Source organism: Triturus cristatus, chromosome 3_2, assembly GCF_964204655.1.
Source record: "Triturus cristatus chromosome 3_2, aTriCri1.1, whole genome shotgun sequence".
Classification (NCBI taxonomy): Eukaryota; Metazoa; Chordata; class Amphibia; order Caudata; family Salamandridae; genus Triturus; species Triturus cristatus.
Window position 1 is genome coordinate 1,003,034,827 of NC_140584.1, and position 20,516 is coordinate 1,003,055,342.

Genomic DNA, 20,516 nt, shown 5'->3' on the forward strand with positions numbered 1-20,516 from the left:
TTTTGCAACAGCCGTACGGAGAGTATGAGCTTCCTCCTAGACCTCTCGGCCACCTTCGATACCGTCTCCCACAGCACCCTATGCACAAGGCTCCATGACACCTGCGACGAAGCACTGGAATGGATCCGCTTCCTCTTCACTAGCCAAACGCAGAGTCAGACTACCACAGTTATACTCTGAACCCATAGAGATCATCTATTGAGTGCCTTTGGGCTCCTCCTGAGCCCCACTCTCTTCAACATCTACATGGTCCTACTCGCAACCACGGTCAACATCGTCTCCTACGCCAACGACACTCAACTGATCCTCTCCCTCACCAACGAATCCACAGTCGCCAAGACCAACTTCCACGACAGGATGTCAACTCGGAGAAGACTAAAGTCCTCATCATGGGCTCCACCCCCTCCACCTGGGACGACTCCTGGTGGATCCCCCACACCCACAAGCCATGCACAAAACCTCGGCATCATCTTGGACTCCTCGCTCACCATGAACCGCCAGATCAACGTCGTCTCATCATCTTGCTTCCACGCGCTACGCTTGCTCCGAAAGATCTTAAAGTGGATTCCCAACAAGTCTAGAAAGACGGTCACCCACGCACTAATGAGCAGCAGACGAGATTACGGCAATGCACTCTACGTCGGCATCACCCAGAAACTCCTTAAGAAACTGCAGAACATTCAAAATACCTCCACCAGACTCCTCCTCAATATCCCCCGCCACAGCCACATCACCAGCCACTTGAGACCTCCACTAGCCCCCAGTCAACAAAAGAATCCCTTTCAAGCTCCTCACACGCCTACAAAGCCCTAGATGACACGGGACTTGCGTACCTCAACCGCCGCCTCGCGTTCCACGCACCCACCAGAGACCTCTGCTGCGCCCTACTGGCCCTGGCCACCGTCCCAAGTATTTGCAAGTTCCTTCTCCTACCTTGCAGCAAAGACCTGGGACACCCTGCCTCTCCATCTCCGCCAATCACCGTCACTGCCTCCGTTCAGGAAGGACCTCAAGACCTGACTGTTTGACTATACCACAGTGCCTTAGATGGATCAACATTCCCCTTACCCACCCCCACCCCCTGCCATGAGACCCTTATGGGTGAGTAGTTATGCTTCACAAGACAACGCTCCTCAAGAAAACCTCTGCAGGCCCAACAGACCTGAAAAACTACCGACCCATCTCTTTTGTTTCCTTCGCAGCCAAAGTCACAGAGAAGATTGTCAACGCCCAGCTGACTATCTTCATCGAAGAGGACACCATCCTCGACTCTTCCCAGTTCAGATTCCGCATTAACCACAGCACCGAGACCGCCCTCCTTGCCGCCACAAACGACATCCACACGCTCCTCGACCAAGGCCACACCGCGGCCCTCATCCTGCTAGACCTCTCCACAGCCTTCAACATAGTCTCCCACCTCACTCTCGCAGCCAGACTGCACGACGCCGGCTTACAGAGAACCGCCCTCGACTGGCTTCGCTCCTTTCTCGCCGGCAGAACCCAAAGGGTCAGACTCCCGCCTTTCCTCTCCGAACCCAAGGATCATCGCTCAGTCCCACACTCTTCCACATCTACATGGCCCCCCTCGCCGCCATCGTCAGACAGCATGGACTCAGCATGGTATCCTACGCCGACGACACCCAGCTCATCCTCTACCTCACGAAGGACCCCGATACCACCAGGCACCGCTTCCAGGAAGGAATGAAAGATTTTTTTTTTTTTTTAACATTCTTTTTATTGGCATTTATGATGATAAGCATACATACACCACATTCCGTGGAAATGAGTATATTACATGAGGAACAAATTAAATCATTTAGCAATGTAGAAAGCACATATGTGTCTTGTTCTGTGTAAATGCGGTCTGTACTGTAGCAGTTCCTTGCCCGTAAAGAAAACTGGGGAGGAGGGCCAAACTGGGAAGTGCCATGAAGTTCTGCATGATGGGACCAAGGCTATGTCCTGAGTCCGCCCTTGACCATTCTACAGTATTGCTGCCACCCACCGAGGGGGGGATGAGTGTGTGCGCAAGCCGGTGTAAGGAGCCGTTGGGTGCGTCAGGGGAGCAGGGAGGGATCCATCTGGCTCAAGGGTGGTGTGGGGGGACAATGGGGGATATCCTCCACCGCGGGGACCTGCGTCGTATGAGGCGACACGGTGTCGGGGGTATGCTTGTCGGTGACAGGGGCGTCCGGGGCCTGAGACTGTCTGAATTGATGTAGTAGGAGCGCCCATTCTAGAGAGATTGGGGTTTTACGGGCACCCTTGGCCTCCTCCTCCCGTATTGCGTCCTCCTCGGCTGCGGCCCATTTAAGAACCGCCCCTACCCAAGCCGCGAACGGGGGACCAGTAGGGGACCGCCAGTGCATGGCTATACAGCGTTTGGCCAGTAGGTGGGCTAGGAAGACGAAGCGCATCGGCACCTTGTGACGTTTCCTCCGCCCCAGTATACCTAGCGCGCATCCCTCCCAGGTAGTCAAGTGGGTCAGCCCAGTAAGATCTCTGAGTGTCGAGTGGATAGATGACCAATAGTTCTGTAAGTCCGGGCAGGTCCAGAACATGTGGAAAAAGGCAGCATCCCCCGCCTGACAACGAGGGCAAAGGAAGGTGGTGTCGGGATAAAAGCGTTGAAGGCGCGCTGGTGTCAGGTAGGCCCTATGTAGGATGTGAAACTGGATATTCTTAAAGCGGGCATTCCTGGAAACTTTTTTGGGGAATTCTAACGCCCTGTCCCATTCGCTGTCATGAAAGGGTCTGCCTGTTTCCTCCTCCCATAGGGCTCGAAGAGGCGCCAGTAGTGGGGGTGTTAGGTCCCTGATTGATTTGTACAGCCATGTAATGAGGTGTCGACCCTGTCCCATTCGTAAAATTGTGTGGAGGACTGGGTGTGTGGGAGGCTCCCCCGTGTAAGATCAGCGTATGGTCGAAAATGGCCGAGGAGTTGATGGTGAAGCAGGAACTGGCCTGGGGGCAAATCGTAGGCTTCCATGAGTTGCCGGTACGGCCGGAGCTGTCCCTCGTCAAACAACAATTCTGCTTCGACAATGTCCCTAGACGTCCACTCCCGAAGCATGGTGGATGTGAAGAACCCGTCATTTCGGGGCCAACCGACTAGCGGTAATGATGGCGTGTATGGGGGGCAGCGCGGTGCCATGCGGTGTATGCGTTGAATACATTTCCGGGCGATGTCTACCTGCAGGGGGTAGGTTCGTGTGGGGCGGGAGCCCGGTAGAAGCAGGCGACGCAATTCGGGCGTGGGCATACTTCCTGTGGCCGTGCATGTCTCGAGTGTGTATCGCTCCGCCGTCCAGTATGAGAGCCACTGGAGCTGCGACGCCAGGAAGTAGGCCTCGAATGAGGGCGCCCCGAGCCCCCCCTGCGTCGTGGGCAGTTTTAGCTTGGCTAGTGCGATTCTGTGCCGCCCCTGCCCCCATATCAGCGAGCTGAGAAGTGTGTCTAAGTCTTTGAAGAAGGAGCGGGGTGGGATCACTGGGAGATTGGTAAAGTAATACAAGAGCCGCGGGACCAGTATCATCTTCGCCAGGGCTACCCGGCCGATCGGGGCCAACGGCAGGCTCCGCCAGAACCCAATGGAGGATCGTATCCCTGCCAGTGCCCTACGATGGTTACCCTCGAACATGTCTACTGGGGAATGATATAATCGAATCCCGAGGTATCGGGGACCCTCAGTCGCCCAATGCAGTTTCCGGTCACCAATCCAAACCTCCCGGGGAGGGGCATCCGGGTGGAGGGGGTAGATCATTGATTGTCCCAATTCACTCTCAGCCCCGAGGCCTCCGCGAACTCCACCAGGGCGGTCTCAAGCATGGTGAGATCCGCTGTCACATCTCGTATATATATATGAGGAGATCGTCCGCGTACATGGATACGCAGTGTGTAACGTCCGCTAGTGGGATACCCCAGGTTTGCCCATCCCTACGAAGCCGAATGGCCAGGGGTTCAACCGCCAGCGCGAATAATAGGGGCGAGAGGGGGCACCCTTGTCGTGTGCCCCTGTGTATTGCGAATTCCGGGGAGATATAGTGACCGAGGCGGACCCGGGGCGTAAGGTTAGTGTAGAGCAGGCGAGTGTAGGCTATGAGTGTGGGGCCGAGGCCAGCCCGCCTCAGGACGGCGAAGAGGTATTGCCACGTCAGAGTGTCGAACGCCTTTTCAAGGTCCAGGATCAGACCTGCTGCGTGAGGAAATCGGTCACCAATCTGATCCTGGATATGAAAAAGGCGCCTGATATTATGAGAGGTATTTCTTCCTGGAACGAAACCGCATTGGTCCGGGTGTACTAACGGGCGTATTATTTGTGAGTATCTGTCCGCCAAAATTTTCCCCAGGATCTTGCAGTCGGCTGTGAGTAGTGTGATGGGACGATAGGATGCTAGGAGTTGAGGGTCCCGGTCGGGTTTCGGGAATGTCACAATCACCGACGCTCTCATAGAGTCTGGTAATTCGCCTAGTCTTAGCGCCGAGTCTAATACTGCTGATAGACGAGGGGTCAATAGTGGAGCGAAAGTGGCGTAGTATTCAAGTGGGAGCCCGTCAAGGCCAGGGGCCTTGCCGCGGGCCAGTGCACGTACCGCGCTTGTAATCTCAGTTGTTTTTATCTTTGCGTCCAATCCCTTCCGGTCTTCGGCGGAGATTCGGGGAAGGGGGAGAGGGTCTAGGAAATGGTCGACGGCTCCGGGATCGAGAGACGAGGGAACAGTGTAGACCGCCGAGTAATGTTGATAGAACGCCTGAAGGATCTCGTCCTGGGATTGTACCAGGGTACCCTGGGGATCTATAATTGCGGTAATAGGCCGGACTTCAGTATCCTGCTTAGCGAGCCATGCCAGGAGTGTACCCGACTTGTCACGGTCCTTGTGCATTCGGGTTGCATATGCCCGAAAATTGTGTCGACGGAGGTCCGCGCACGCTGCTTGATATTCTGATTTGGCGTGGGCGACCTGAGTTACCGTCGCTACTGATTGGTCTGCGGCCTTAGTGGCCGTCGCCAGCCGCTGCTCCGCCATCTCTAGGGCTCGCTCCAAGATGTGTCTCACTCCGGTTCTGTACCGAATGCATTCTCCACGGGCCACTACCTTGAAGCTATCCCACTCGACCAGGGCGGACGACGCGGTCCCCGTGTTATTTGTAAAGTAGTCTTGGATGTTACGTCGGTGGTCGTGTGTGAAGGTCTGGTCCGTGAGACAGTCCCGCGGCAGTCGCCACGTGGGGACAGGGGGATGCGGGGGCCGCCATCGGAGGCCGAGAATGTGTGCATCATGGTCGGAAACAACTCTACCCAGATAGTCCGAGTGGCATATTTGCGGGAGAAGCGCTGCAGTGCATAAGAATCGATCAAGCCGGACTCGTAGGTTATGAGGAATGGAGTGGAAAGAGTAAATACGGGCCTGGGGGTGGTGGAGCCTCCATGCATCCGCGAGGGACCAGTGTGCGACCCATGCTTTAAATCGGTCTATTTGTCTGTATGTGGGGGAATGTGGGAGTGGGGGGTGTGAGCGGTCCAGCCCCGGGTCCAGGATACAGTTGTAGTCCCCGCCTAGTAGCCAGGGTATATCCGTGAATTGGGCCAGAGAGATTGTAAGTCGATCCCAGAATTTATCCTGATCAACATTTGGGGCGTAAATGCTTCCTAAGAGGATAGCCCTCCCATCTAAGAGACCCTCTAGTAGAACGTATCTGCCTTCGTCGTCCACTACCCGTTTAAGTTCCCGAAAAGGGGTTCCCGGGCGGATCCATATCAGTGCTCCCCGGGCAAACGAGGAGTAGGTCGTGGCGCAGATGAGTCCGCGCCATTTTACTCGTAGTTTGCCGACTTCGGTGGAATTAAGGTGGGTTTCTTGTAAGCAGAGGATAGCTGCCTTCTGTCGTTTCGCATAGGCGTATACCGCATAGCGCTTACGTGGGGTGTGTAGACCACGTGTATTAAGTGTGAGTATATTAATGTCTGCGTTGGTCATCAGTCGTGTCATAGACGGTCGATTCCATGTGGGGGCTGGGTGGGAGGCCCATTAGGGAAGTCGTGTTGTGGACCCTCAGGGATGCGCTGCATGCGAGGGGGGCCGGCGGACCGGAAGCCTGGAAAAACGGATGTGCTGTGGTGTGAAACTCCATGGCAGGGTGAGACATTTGTAAACCGGGAATTAAACAACGTGTGGGGGTGCGGGAAACCGTCCCAATACATGGGACTCATCGTGTGGGAAACGATGTGTCCAAACTTCCTCCCGTAACACAAGGGGGGGAGAACTGCTTTATATGATAGGAGGTGACGATATGCTAGTGCGAGGTTGCACGCTGAGTGGGCATGTAGTAGGATCAGTATGTGTCCGGAGCAGGGTGACAGTCCCTGTGAGTGGGATATTACGGGTGCTAGGTATGCGTTACAGATAAGGATACCAAGTAATAGTCCGTGTGCCTGAGATGCCTCAGGGCAAGGTAGGAGAGGGCAGTCCGTCCAATAGTCCATCTGCGGTTTGCGGAGTGGCGAGGGGGGGCGCCGCCTGATCTGCCCCCGAAGCGGTGCTGTCGCTGTCGTTTTCACCTTCTGAGGAGAACAGGTGCGGAGGTCGATCTATAGAGTCTGAGGGCTGTGTGGTGCGTAGATCAATCACTGCTTGTAAAGCTTCCCGTCTTTCTCGCATAATCTGTTCGAGATCCGGCGAGTCGTGCGTTGGTCTGGATTCGATATTACGGAGCTTCTTGGGCCGCTTCCGGGCACTGAAAGTCTTAAGGGGGGAGCCCCTTTGGGGATGAGAGGCGGATGACCGCGGGAAATGTTGATCTGTCCAGTCTTGCGCGGCCTCCACGGAAGTGAAGAAGAGGGAGGATCCGTTATAGAGGATCTTGAGGCGGGCCGGGAAGAGTAATGCATATTGGATCTTATTGTCCCGTAGTCTCCGCTTTACGTCCAGGAAGGAAGATCTCTGTTGTTGTACCGCTCGGGCATAGTCCGGGAAGATCATGATGTGGTTGTTTTCCACTCGTAACGGCGCAGCCAGTCGCGCCGCCCGAAGCACCGCATCTCGATCTCGGAAGTGTAGGAACTTGGCGAGGAGTGGCCGAGGAGCCGCACCGGGCGGGGGCCTTCGGGCTGGCACTCGGTGAGCCCGCTCTATGGAAAAGAATGGTGTGCGGTCAGATGACGGGGTGAAGGACTTCAGCCACGTGTCCATGTATGCTATGGGGTCGGCACCTTCGACTCCCTCCGGCAGCCCCAGCACTCGGATGTTACAGCGTCTTGAGCGGCCCTCCAAATCCTGTGCGCGTTCCTCCACCGCGGCTAGACGAGTAAGGACACCCTGGAGCGTCTGCTGTTGCTCTTTTAGCACGGGCTGTATTTCCTCAAGCGTCCGTTCCTCCGTACGCACCCGGTCCGCCAGCTTACGGTGGTCATCGCGGAGGAGATTGACGTCCGTCGCCAGGGTACCCAGGCGTTCTTCCATAGACAGACGGGACAATTCAATGGCGGCGAGGACCTTGTCCAGCTTGTCCGAGATTGACAGATCTGTGGAGGGCATCGCGTTGGGGGACCAAGTCGAGGTCCGAGGCATGTTCTCCGGGGCCGTCTCCGGGATCGCTTGATGCTGCGCGGGTCTCGGTTTCCCCATCGTGACTCCCCGTGGTTTGGAGGGGACGGTATCGTCGGCTGGGTCGCCGGAGCCCCCAGTGATGCCAGGAAGGGCAGAAGGCACAGCCGCGTCGTCCCTCGAGCGGAACCGTGCAGGTGAGTAGCAGTCCAAGCCAGCCCACTGAAGCTCCCTCCGCGGCTCAGGCACAGGAATCGGCCACACCAGCCACCAAACACCACCAGCAGGACGCTCCCAACTCCAGGCTGCCCCCACGGAGACTCCACTGGTGGTCGACGCGATGGAAGTGGCCCTGCGGTGGCCCCTAGGCCAGGCGGGGGGACTCAAGGGCCGTTCTTGTGGCTTTCGTGCAGGCCCGCCTCTCTCTCAGGGTCCACAGCCGAGGCGAGGTCATCGAAATCCCTCGGCACCTCTATTTCCGGGACCCGACGCGGGCGGCGGGGGGGCAGGAAGGAATGAAAGATGTCGCAGCTTGGATACGCAGCAGCTGTCTGAAGCTCAGCTCGGAAAAGACAGAAGTCCTCGTCCTTGGACCCACCCCCTCAGCTTGGGACAACACCTGGTGGCCCACTTGCCTCTGCTGGGCATGTAACGTCCATGGACTGTAGGCTGGAGATCAGGTGGTGGCTTGCGCTACGATTAAGGTTTTCTTCTGCAGATTAGTCTGTCTGTACACTGGAACAGCATAGTGTCGAGCCTTCTCTGGACTGCAACCTGTTGGTGTCCTCTGGAGATCTATTTATAGTGCTATGCCCTGCTGTTTTAAAATGTAGCAGGCAGAAGTACTGAGGCTGTCTAACCAGCTAATTCTTTTGTGCCTCCCAAGTCCCCTCTGCACGATCCTGTAGATTGCTTTTTCATGACTTTCATAGATCTCATGCTCCAAGAGAGTCGCAGTGTATTTACACATAAGAAAGCCACACTCACTTTCTTGTACTTGGGAGCAGCTGTCAGATCATCTAAGTATATTTCTTAATTCTCTGTTTACTTTTTTGCTCAGATAAAATAAAGGGCATAATATTGACATTGTCGTACTGTGGCTTCAAAGGATTGTGTTGCCTTGTTTTGCAAGGGGGGATAGGAGTACACAATCTGTACCATTGATGCTGGCTTTGCTGAGGCACTGGATTTATCAGTACAGAAGTCTGTAAAATTTACAACTAAGGCAGCAATAAAACCCTTTGGAAAGTGGTTGTATGAGGCTTCTGCATCTTGGCTGGTACCTTCACTGAGGAGGAGAAGGGAAGTAGAGCTTCCCTAAAGATGAGGGAACTGGCCTGATAAGAACAAGCAGACAGCTGAGTACATCTGGAGAAAATCTTCCTCATAAGATTAATCCATTTGATAAACTCGGGAATGTATTTATGAAGAGCATTTGGGGCGAGGGAGGCTACTGAAGAGCCAGCTTTATGAGGCGTAGGGACAGGCAAGGGCAAGCCATCAGTCACCCTCCTAGCAAACCAGCATAAAAGAAGCCACTTTTTCCTTCCTCTCACGAGCGAAGATGCTTAGAAAATCAGTTCTTCGAGGATTTGAAAGAGGAGACCAGACCAAACTGCTGACAGGAATCCAAGCATACATGCAAAAAGAGGACTTCAAAACAGTTGCTAGTTCTTTGGATATCATAAAGAAGTATTTGAGTTCTTTTGGGTCCTGTTGTGGGTTGAAATTGCTCTAAATAGTGGTGATTTTGTTGCTAAAGGATTGAGAGGGTGTTACAGAGGTCCTGCGAGCTGTTGATCGGGATAAAACTCTTCACAATGCCGAAGATTTCATTGCTTCTGTTGGTGCAGACATCGATGCAGTCTGCCAAGCGTTTGGTGGTCCGGATCATTTGGTAGAAGCGTCTCAAGACAGATTAGAGCATCCTCCTGTTTGCATTGTTCTGGTTCATGCTCCATTTATACTACAGTTGTTTGCAGTGGTGTTTCATCAGTCTGACGAAACCTAAGCAAATCCATGCATGTATATTTGCTTAAACGAAACCGGAATTCCCAAAGGTATGCTAGAAGTACGATTTCCAGATCTACTTTGGTTAACTCTTGGAATTAATGAAAGTGATAACTGCACCAATGTGAGGATACATAACTGCGGGTGCACTTTTGTGACTAATTTATTCTCATGTTGCCCATAATAGTTATACACTAATTCCACAAAATTGCTCTTTAAAAATAAAAATCAAATACAGATAGTGACGTGTCAACCATACTTTGCTAAAGTATGACTCGGCAAAATGGTATCTAAGGTTCCACAATAGTTTAGCAAAACCTTTTCTTGAGTTACAATGTTTGTGTGCATTCTATTTTGAAAGCAAACAGCTGCAAGTCATGCTTTCAGACTTCTGCTTCTATTTGCATAAAATCATATAGCATTCTGTGAGCATTATAAATTGCCTCAAATATACGCTCACAGCATTTCTTTAGAACACGCATCCTAATAGTAAACGCGTTGCATTAGTGCACTAACTCATACATATGGATCCAAATCTTACCTTACTTACAGACAATCCTCTTTCACAGTTTAATATTCTAAAGCGGCAGCCAAAGGGTTTGTACTGTCTGAGGTTGTGCATACCTGTTCAGTTGACAAAATACACATAAATACTTGTCCTTGACCGCAAAGGATATGCCAAGGGCATTGGGCGCCATATTTGGGTAACCTTTACAGTCCCTAAATACAATTTCCATTGAGTCACTTTTAAGCACTCAGAATTCCTTCTTATTGGAACACACCCCCTGCTGAAAAGAAGAAAATGATAGATAAAAGAATTTCTAGCTTACTAGCATCACAAGTTTTCAATTCTTTTAAGGACACGGATGCAAGGATTATGCGTCTTTCTTTACTGTTAATTTCACAGCTGCTAATAAGCAGTCAGTAATTACAAAAAATACAGATCGCATGGAACCAGGGAAAACAACTACAAGTAGTCCATAAAAACGTCCTTCACATGCCCAAATGGGATCAGCATAATCTTGACTGTCTCTTTCTTTGCAGTGTGCCTTGAATTTTCATTTCAATTAGAACTGACAACATTGTCAACTTGTCCAGTAAATCGACCAAAGCATCCACAGTTCCCAAACTTCCAGAATTCAATCTTGTTTTTGTTCATTCCCTGAGACAAAATGCAGCAGAAGTAAAATCCAGACCTAATGCATAATCATCATAAAACAAATCAATGAGCAGGACATGCAAACAACAGAATATCACAATAAAACAGATTAAATCACCATTAGAATTGAATATCACAGAAAGATAATACCCATACATTATCTCTAATTGAAGGTGGAATAATCCTTGCCTGTAAAAATATTTGATTATGTATCAGGACCTGAAGCTTCAAATTATGCTTATTCAAAGCTGTCTCCCACTACAGAAGCTACATCTCCAAGGGGGATTGAACTAAAACAATTTGAAAGTAAAATCCTACAACCAATCTGTAGCCTTCCTGATATCCTCCAACCTAGTACTCAAATCAAATATAATTTGAAAGCCAAGGCTCTCCACTTAGAATGAGCCCCAAAAGAGGTTGCATAAATCCAGCTTCTGCCATAAGCCATTTTATCCACCTGGAAAACATAGCCACTGTCCCTGATCAATGTGGTTTGTGGATTGCAATGATCAACTGACTTGTTCCATCCAATCTAACATCTCTGGTACAGCCTCCATACAATTTAAGGGAACAAACTACACACAACGTAGGATTATTAGGAAACTGGGATAGGAAATGCATTTCGAATGAGTCTTATTCTGTCTGGTAATATGAAAGAAAACATTTCTGGGTGATAATTCTCTGCCTGTTAATTCCAAAGCTTTTATTTCGGAAATACACCTGCATGATATTTGGCACAGCAGCCACGTCAATTTTGTTGAAAGTTGCTTCTGAGACAAATCATAGTTATCAGTTCATCGTTCCAGAAATTACTGCACAGCACTTACATTCCACAGCACACCTAGAGGTAGAGGCATTAGACAATCTATTCCTACTCCCCAAAGGGTGCTCTCCCACAGGTTTCCACCCTACAGGCATATGACCTGCAGAAATAGCTGATCAAAAATAATTTACTGCCCTGTCAGTTAAGCCCTTCTTCATTGCACCAACGTACCAGTCCCTTCCATGTAGGAGGATATATCTTATTGGTACCACTGGACCACGCTTGCTTGATACATTATGCAGCTTGTTCCAAAATCCCTGGTATTTGCCAATGGCCCTTAAAATTTCTACGTCATGAGGTGGAGTTGTCCTGCCAGTACTAGTGGGTAGAACTCAGCCATAGTCAGTCACAGGGATGTGGAATTTAATAAAATATCTACTTGTCCATGGGGCTGGTTGCTTCCTAAATCTACTTGCCCTGTAACACAATCCACTTGACCCTTTGATGCTATGTAGTGCACTGACAAATTATGGCAGCAATCTCATTATATAAGAGCTCTGATATAGCCTCTCTGATTATGCCAGGGCTCATACCATAGTAGTGTTTGAATACTTGCAATCCTCTTGTGTTGCCACATTTCTGCATATTTACATACTCGGGCTGAAGGTAGTGTTAAGCAATCGTTCCAGGGTTAGAATGCCCTTTTGAGTCTGTGCACACCTACTAACTTGGATGTTTTAAAGGTTTCCAACAAATTGTCTCTAATCTTTTCCCCTACTGAGAAATGTTGGAAATTTACTCCTGACAATCAATGGCAGACATAAACCTTCTTCCAGAGTTAGGAAAAAAGTGGTTGGAGGGAAAGTGAACTTGCAAACACTCAGATTTTCGCATGAGCAAATCTACACATGCACATTTGCTTATGCTAAAATGCAGTTCACAAATATATTTTCTAGAAGTACTATTTCTTGTTCTACTTCTTTAAATTCTTGGGAATTCACCAAAGCCCTATAGCTGCAATTAATACAAGGGCATATACATGGGTGCACGTTTGAGACTTTCTTTAATAATTCGGCCTCTAATTTTGTCTGCATTGACCATGACCTTTTGTGTTTATTAAAATTATGTCTCTCTCTACGTATCGACTGGCTTCACTGTGAGTGACAGCAATCTGCTCTTTCGATTTGGGAAAAATGGGGACCCCTACATGCAATGAATGAACTTGTTGGCCCTAGGGAAAATATCATGAAGGGAAAGAAAGAAAACTAGCAACAAGTTTACAATAATCACAAAACTTACAAGCTCCAGGACAACATAATGATAATTATTCAAAAAACATTGTGCATCATTTATTTATTACTTATGAATGACTATATCAATATTCAATTATTTTTTGTATATCAAAATTTTTTATTTTTATTGTATTTTGTTTTTTTCAAATGTCAAAAACCATTCTTATTCTATAGATAAAATCATTTGTGCATCAGGATAGAGGTATATATGTGCAAAATCGTATATTCAAAGAGAAAACAGTACAGTTGGATTATACATTTAGATTACACAATTGGTTTAGCAATTAGAGACCATGTATATTTGTCAACAGTTGAAACATCCAGAAGATTCCTGGACAAAACTGAGGGCTGGCGGGAGATAAAAGCTCTGCTCTTTTCGGCCTGGTGCCTTCGTCAGGGGACCGTCTCAACTTTCTCTGCATGAATATATAATAACATATGGTCGCAGATTTTATATACACATATGTTGATTTGTTTATCCTGGACAGTTATTTATTATATTTAAAAAGTTAGAGTGCTCACCCTAATAATAAAGTCTTTCAATCAATGAGCCATAAATACAAGTTTGAACATCTTAAACATATTGACAAACATATTACCTTAACTACAGACCGTGCCCTTCTCTGAGCCATAATGTGGTACTGCAAAATGGCAGCCAAAGGGTTTGTGCTGCAATGGACAAAATACACTAGACATGAAAACCTGTTGCCCTCGACCCCAAACAATATGTCCTGGGTGTCGGGCGTTAGGAATTCTACATCCCTGCAGTCAATCTCCAATCGTTGAAGAATTATCACAAGGGCCTCCCAAGACATCTTCATAAGAATCAGTAGACCTGGTTGAGTTCTCCAAATTAGAGTCACAAGGATCAAGTGTCATTCCTCATGAACGTACTCCATTTGTTCATCAGAAGTTGGAAAAAGTGACAATACAGTTTCAAGTTGCTGGCATCTCTCAGATAACGAGAGTGGCTGTCAGCGACTACATTCTTCTGCCGTAGGAGATACTTTAGTGTTGCTGACAATCTGTGTAGTAAGCTGAAATGCTGAAAGTATTTCGCTATCTCCGTCAAGATTCTTGATCTGGCTTCTCTTCATTTTTTGATGTAACGAACTGCAGATAGATTGTCCATCCATTGAAGAATGCAGCAATCTGCCTTCTGAGCAGACAGGACCATGATAGAGGAGGAACCCACTAGGAGTTCTAGACAATTTATGTGCAGCACCAATTCTCCACTTTACCAATGTGGTTGATTCCCTAAGATTGCTCTTCCATTCAGGCATCAATGTGTTCCAGCCCCACATACAACTTGGTTCTGGCCTCTAATGATAGACTGATTTTTGTCTGTGTAAGACCAGCCTTTGCAGAGATATTTAATCTTCAGCCTCTGCAGAGCTCTGTAGTGGAAAGGACCTGGGAATACCACCGATGAAGCCAGAAGACCTACAGTCTGGGTTACGACCTCCACGATAGCACAATCTTGCTCAAAGTGGATTTTAACTCTCGCTTGATGTATTTTTTTTTTCTTTATTTGTTTATGAAAATGCACTTTCACTGAATCACCCTGAAACCCTAGGAATTCTATGTGTTGTGTCTGGGTGAGAACTGCTTTCTTTTTGATTATAAACCTGAACTCCTGTAACAAGTGGATTGTCCAAGACAGATGGGCTTTCAATTCTGTCGGGTCCTGAGCCATGAAGGTAAAATCCTTCAAATAAGCAGTCAACCGAACACCCTTAGTTCTCCGTGTCTCTACCCCTGGCTTCATTACCATGAGGAAATACCAAAGGGGCAATGACTGACCAAACATGAGGGTAGAGACTCGTACCAGAGGTCTCTCAAATCTGTGTGAGGCAAATATCGGGATTGTGGGATATGTGCAGTGTTTAAAGTGAATTAAAAAAAAGTATGGGAACTGTGATGCTGTGAGCAATGGGGGTTTTGTGAGTGAACAAGCGGGCGGTGTCAAAGGCGTGGCTTAAAACATATTCTGTAACTTTTTTCGGTCTTTCACTGTCAGGTAATTACATATAAAATAACGCACACCATAAATGAAAAACAAATGCAAGATCAGTTAATGAGTGGGAAATGCACTATCGTACATTATGATTAGTCAATGCCCTGCAGAGATCTGTGTGTGTAACCAGATGGCCACAGAATTGAATCCTGGGTAGTACAGTGGAGAATAATGACTTGTGTACCTTTAGTGCCAGCAGGTCCACGTCTGTGACAGAAAGCACAGTGAAATATTTCAAACTTGCATTTCATACCATATGAGAGGCTGCTACCAAATGCGCAAAAAGGATTAAGATTTTAAAAATTGCTTCCAAAATACAGATTTTAGTAATACCCAGACTGTACATAGTGCAGTTTTCTTTTATAACTGTATTTTAAAAGCACACACTTCACAGCGGAGCTGGTAACTCCCTTGCTATTGATTCCATTAATTAAAGCCAAAACCTGCTTCCAAGCACCCTTTACATTTGGAGATTACCAGTTGTGCACAGTTACATTTCTGTCTGGCAAGCAGGCACCGTGGTAAGAAGGCCTTGCATTTCAGCTGAAACATTTCAACTGTCATAATTAACCGTCCCAGGACGTTGTCTTTTTTTACAACTGTTTTTCTTAAATTACAAAAATGTATTTGCATGTCATGCCCCTCAGATCCCACCCATTTCAAACACTGGATATGCGTCTTTGAGGTACATACAGACCATCTAGTCATTCTTCTTTAGCAGATATCCCAGAGGTGGATAGCTTCCTTCTTGCAGTGGAGATAGAGAATCCAGCCGTTGAATTCTCAAAGATTTAATACCAAACTGAAAACACCTTCTGTTAAATTCTAGCTGAAAACCCTGAATCGTTTCTAAGACCCAGCATCTTGAGTCAGCTTGTTCTAATTGTGAACAAACTGATGTACCTGCCCCCCAGAATTATGTAAATAAAACAAATTATAACTACTTGTAAATTCTGCACTGAAATTGAAGGAACCGGGGGAGGAGCCTAGCGCGCAACCAAGATGGCCGCGTAGGTGCGAGGCTCCCGAGGACCTCCGCGACCTCCTGCATAAATCCTGACAGAATCCTGTCCCAGATGAGGGGACTGTATTTGTGAGCCCGAGCAGAGGTGACGCCCGTTTTCCGTTTTTAAATCGGACCTCGGACACCGGCAGGAGCATCGATTGAGGTTTGCGGCCTTCTCCACACCGGCCCCCCGTACTGGAGTTGTGGGGCGATCCGGATACAAAGTGAACAACAGCGGCGGGCAAGGCTGGGTGACTCGCGTACCCCGCACTTTCACTTTCGCTTTTGCGCCCTCCTTGCTGCCAGGCGAGGTTGGGTTGCGGGGCGGTGTGCGGTGGTGTGGTCTCGCTGGGGTGCCCTGCCGGTCCGCCAGCTGCGGTCCGTCCTGCGGAGCGGTGGTCGCTCCCCCCTGGACCCCTTGAACTGGATTGTCGGCCCCCCCCTTTCTTGAGGAGACTGACTCGTCTTGGGGATTGAAACCATGTCCACAAAACAAGATGGCGATCGGGCTAAGATAAAATCGACCCGCCGTGGCGCGGCCCAGCAATCCAACAGTATGGACCGCTACACCCTCCAGAAGGGATCCCCAGAGGCGCCGCGTAGGTCCCCTACGGGCCCGACTGATGCTTCCGCTCTGCCCACGGACCTGACCCTCCGAGACGTCATGGGCGCCATCGCCGAGATGAAGGCCTCGGTGGACCAGCGCTTCGACACTCTGGCGCAGAAGATTGACTCGGTCCTCGTGGACGTGGGCCTCGTGAGGGCTGATTTGTCTAAAACCAACGACCGGGTCGACTCTTTGGCCCGCTCTACCACGGGCCTCACAACGGACGTGGCGGCCCTCCAACAGGAGGTGCGCAGGCTTGGCCAGGCGAGCGCCCTGATGAATCGTCGGCTGGAGGATTCCGAGGGTCGGGCCCGGAGGAACAACGTCCGCATTATCGGGGTGCCGGAGGGACGCGAGGCGGAGGCGGCGGATCTATTTGTTGAGGACCTAGTTCTCACCCATCTCCAGCCTCGGGGGCTGAGTAAATTCTTTGCGGTGGAGCGTGCCCACAGGGTCCCCGGGGGTAGGCCTAAGGTTGGAGCCCCTCCGAGGCCTCTCATCGGCCGGATCTTCAATTTTCGGGACAGAGACGCTATCCTACAGACTTCCAGGCTACAAGGGCCGGTCAAGCTTGACAATATGGACATCAATTTCTATCCTGACTTCACTCCGGCAGTCCAAAAGCAGAGACTGAGCTTTCTTGGTGTTAAACGTCGCCTAAGGGACCTGAATCTCAAATATGCGATGCTTTTTCCAGCTAAGCTGAGAGTGGAGGTGGATGGCCACACGCACTTTTTTGATCGACCCGAGGTGGCCGGGGACTGGCTAGACACTTTGCCCGGAGATCGGGGCCGGGGGGGTGGGGGGGGTGCGGTTGGTGGGGAGGGCCCGCCGGATCAGGACTGAGGGACTAATGGTAGGCCTTGCTCTGGACTGCGTTGTTGTCACTATTGACTGTTAGGGTAAGTTCCCCTCCTGTGGAGGTCGTGTGGGGTCTCTTGGGGGATCTCCCTCCTCCTCTGGGGGACTAGTTAGTTTTCTTATCTATGGGGCGACAGGCACACTGCACTTTGGGGGGGCTGTTTGGGCTCATGCAGGGGTGCAGGGTGGGGGGAGTTCTGTTGGGTTGGGTGGGTTGGGGTGGGGTATGGTTCGTTTCTACCGCAAGGCAAACCCGTTATTGTATTGTTGTTTTTGAGATGCTCTGGGGGGGACAAATGATGGCTTCGTTATGTGATGGGGGGTAGGGATTTGACTTTGTTGTCCTGGAATGTTAACGGACTGGGTGATAGGATCAAGCGGGGTGTGGTCCTGCAGTATCTGAAACGGATTTCGCCTGATGTGGTCTTTCTGCAGGAGACACACCTTATTGGTAACTCCTTTTGTGCCATGAATCGCCGTGGCTTTCGCTTGGTGGCCCACTCGGGCTTCACATCAGGCTCGCGGGGGGTGGGCATCATGGTCAAGACCTCGCTCCCGCTAGAAATAGACGAGGTGCGCCATGATGAGAGGGGACGCTACACTGTCTTGGTGGGGAGGATGGAGGGCAAGGTAGTTGTCTTTGTCTCTGTGTACGTCCCACCGGGGCTACAGTCCACCACCTTTGCAGATCTGGGACGCCTCCTCCTTGACCTCCCGGGGGGGCTTCTGGTGGTTGGGGGGGATTTCAATGCGGTGGCTTCTGGGACTATGGATCATCATCCCCCTAGGGACCTCCCCCGGGCACAGGCGTGGTTAGCAGGCCTTTTGGACACACTGGGATTGGTGGACTGCTGGCGTTTAAAGCATCCCACCCAGCTGCAGTACACCTTCCATTCGGGTGCCCATGGTAGCCTCTCGCGGCTTGATTATGTCCTTGTCCCTGCGGCCTATGCTGGGAGGGTGGGAGAGGTGCGCCATCTGGCGCGGGGTATTTCAGATCATTCCCCGCTCCTGTTGCACTTGGGTGTCTTCCCGAGGGGAGAGGGCAGGGTAGCCCCAATCAATGCTTGGTACCTGCGTGACCCCACTATTCGTGCTGACCTGATTAAATCATTGCAACGGTATTTTGAGGAGAATGTGGGGTCCGTTCCGTCGGCTATCTCCCTGTGGGAAGCCTTCAAAACAGTTCTCAGAGGGGAGGCCCTCTCCTTTATCTCCCATGCCCGCAGACGCGCACAGGAGGAGGTGACCCGGGTGGAGGCCGAAATTACTGAATTGGAGGGTGGTCTGGGGAGTGGGGTGACTGACGCGGCGCTGCATGTTCTACACCTTAAACAGGCGGCCTATAGGGCCCTCGTCACGGAGGCGGCCAGGGGCCTTAGCAGAGAGCAACAGGGGCGACTGTACGATGTGGGTGATAAGGCTGGCAAACTGATTGCGTGGTTGGATAAGAAGGAGAGAGCTAGTCGTGTGGTCCCGCTGATTGAGAGGATGGATGGTGTACGAATTACTGAGCCGGACGGCATTGTTTCTTGCTTCGCGGATTATTTCCGCGAGGTATATTCCCCGGTCTCTCCCTGCTCGGAGGAGGATTCCCATGCCCTGCTGCGGGACATCGCGCTGCCCTCGCTTTCAGTGGAGGACAGGGATTCGTTGGATGCCGCTCCCACCTCGGATGAAATCGCCCTCGCCATACGCTCGGTCGCCTCGGGCAAGGCCATGGGCCCGAATGGCCTTCCTATCGAATTGTATAAGCTGCGACCGGATGTACTGGCACCTCACCTCCGCGCGATGTTCCTTGCGGCCCACTCGCGGGGCTCCCTCCCGCCGGACCAGCGTCTAGCTACCATCGTGGTTATCCACAAGGAGGGGAGACCGCGAGACCGGGTTACATCCTATCGGCCGATCTCGCTCTTAAATGCGGAGCCTAAAATCCTCGCCAAGGTGCTTGCCAACCGGCTGGTCGGCGTGGTGGGCGATCTGGTCCACCAAGACCAGTCCGGCTTTATTCCCCATCGCAACACGGCCCTTAACCTGCGGCGCTTGCACGGGGTGCTCGCGCGTGTTCCGTTCGTGCGGGAGCCGGCCATCTTGGCGTCCTTGGACGCCACCATGGCGTTTGACACGCTCGAGTGGCCGTACATCTGGGCGATGTTGGCGAAATTTGGATTTGGCCCGGGATTCATCAGCTGGGTCAAATTGTTGTACTCTGACCCATTGGCGCAGGTGGTGGTGAATGGTCGAGTCTCGGCCCCATTCGTGCTGGGACGGGGCACGCGACAGGGTTGCCCCCTGTCGCCGCTCCTGTTTGCACTGGCCTTGGAACCCCTGGCGGAGTGGCTGCGGTGGCACCCTTCTATCCGTGGTCTCCGTTGGACCCCTGAGTATGAGGACCGCGTGTCCCTCTACGCCGACGACATCCTGTTGTACTTAGCCTCCCCGCGTAAATCACTGATTGTCCTGGTCGATGTTCTGCGCTCCTTCGGCCGTAACTCAGGTCTTGTCATCAACTGGGCTAAATCCTGTGTCTATGTGCTTTCCGGGGAGGCTCCTGTTCTCCCGCGGGGCTGCTCGATCCAGATTGCCTCGCAGGGGTTTCGTTACCTGGGCGTCTATATTACGCTGGACCCGGTGGCCCGCTACGAGCGGAATTTGCTTCCCCCCCCTCCAGCGCTTGAAGGAGGACGTCGCGCGCTGGCGGCGCTTGCCGCTTTCGCCGCTCGGCCGGGCGGCATTGTTCAAGATGATGTCATTACCGCGCTTTCTGCACGCTCTCCAGAACTCGATGGACCTGGTCCCGGCGCGTTACTTCCGTGAGGTGGAGAGTTTGCAGCGCCGCCTGTTCTGGGACGGGAGGCCGCGTATAGCCCTGGCAAAGTTGACGCTCCCGTGGTATGACGGAGGGATTGCCCTCCCGGATATTAAGCGGTATTACTGGGCCTCCCAATTAGCTGCAATTAATCACGGCCTTTACGGGCCCGCCTTAAACCCGGCATTTGAAATGGACAAGATGCTCCTGCCCGGTGGCGATTACAATCGAGCGCTCTACACTAGCGTGCCCGATTCCCGCCTGACGGGACCCACGCGTGTCATGGTGCGAGTATGGCACGCGGCCAATGCAGCTATGGGATGGAAGGACCGTTTGACCCGGGCGTCACCGTTGTATGCGTCTGAGAGGTTGGGCTCCCTATGGACCTCGAAGGGCTTCGATAGGTGGGACACGATAGGCATTAGTACAGTGGGGGACCTCTGGACGA

General features: G+C 51.1%; 1 protein-coding gene across 5 annotated transcripts in view; it reads left to right on the forward strand.

Moving 5' to 3' along the window:
• The window catches only part of PEX12 (peroxisomal biogenesis factor 12), a 58,294-nt gene that overhangs the window by 12,826 nt on the left and 24,952 nt on the right, over positions 1-20,516 (forward strand). The gene's annotated exons all lie outside the window — the stretch shown is intronic.